Source organism: Geospiza fortis, unplaced genomic scaffold (assembly GCF_000277835.1).
Source record: "Geospiza fortis unplaced genomic scaffold, GeoFor_1.0 scaffold11, whole genome shotgun sequence".
Lineage (NCBI taxonomy): Eukaryota > Metazoa > Chordata > Aves > Passeriformes > Thraupidae > Geospiza > Geospiza fortis.
Window position 1 is genome coordinate 3,593,975 of NW_005054304.1, and position 733 is coordinate 3,594,707.

The 733-nt window shown below is 62.6% G+C and overlaps 1 protein-coding gene and 1 long non-coding RNA gene across 4 annotated transcripts in view; one reads left to right on the forward strand and one right to left on the reverse strand.

The window, feature by feature from the left end:
* Positions 1–721, reverse strand: part of LOC115949516 — a 7,550-nt gene extending 6,829 nt beyond the window's left edge. Inside the window, exon 1 of one of the 2 annotated variants that reach the window (XR_004082964.1) lies at positions 592–721. This is a non-coding gene — a long non-coding RNA (uncharacterized LOC115949516). Of the gene's footprint in view, positions 1–82; positions 104–591 lie in introns of those variants that run through there. The other variant, XR_004082965.1, reaches the window with a different exon arrangement.
* Positions 88–733, forward strand: part of ANAPC10 (anaphase promoting complex subunit 10) — a 141,389-nt gene continuing 140,743 nt past the window's right edge. The window contains exon 1 of one of the 2 annotated variants that reach the window (XM_031066409.1): positions 88–224. The gene's annotated coding sequence lies outside the window, so the exon portion shown is untranslated. The other variant, XM_031066408.1, reaches the window with a different exon arrangement.

The window sequence follows — 733 nt, forward strand, 5'->3', positions numbered from 1 at the left end:
AGAGGGGAGGAAAGGAAGGGAAGGAAAGGGAAGGGCGGGCCTCGCCAGGGACGGCAGGGGAGGGAAGGGCGGTCCTCCTCACCATGGAGACCTAGAGCGCGGCCGTGCGTAGGGAGCGCAGCCTCCCGGGGCGGGTCGGGGCGCCCGCGCTCTGAGGGGAGCTCCCGGGCCGGCACGGCGCGTTCCCGGGACAGAAAGGTCTCCCTGGCCTCTGCCTCTGCCGGGTAGGTGGTGACGGGCAGCAGCAACAGTTAGACCGGTGCTTCTCTTCTCAAGGAAAGGTGTTCCATTCCCTTTCACGACCGTGGTTTTGGCATTAGGAACCGAGCTCCAATATCGGATACACCCTGGGATTGATACAACGCGAAAGGTACCAAGATAGAACGGTCCCGCTGACCTTTCCCTCCCCCGGGCAGCGTGTCCTCGGCACCTGGAACAGGGGCTACGTGCTTTCACACCCATCGGGAAGAACTGTCACTCTCTTTGGGAGCCCATCACCTCACTAAGGATACCACCCCCAATAGTGATCGTGCCCACGGATTGCTCCCACAACAAGGGGTGCCACGACACCCAGGTCTTGCTGGCCTTTACCTGCCCTGGGCAGCGCGTCATCTGCATCTGAAACACTGGGACTACGCGCTTTCCTTCCCGTGGGAATGCATTGCCAGGAGCCACCTCGGGAACTCGGGTTCCATGCCCAGCACCGAGCACGTCCCAGGCTCGTTCCCACACC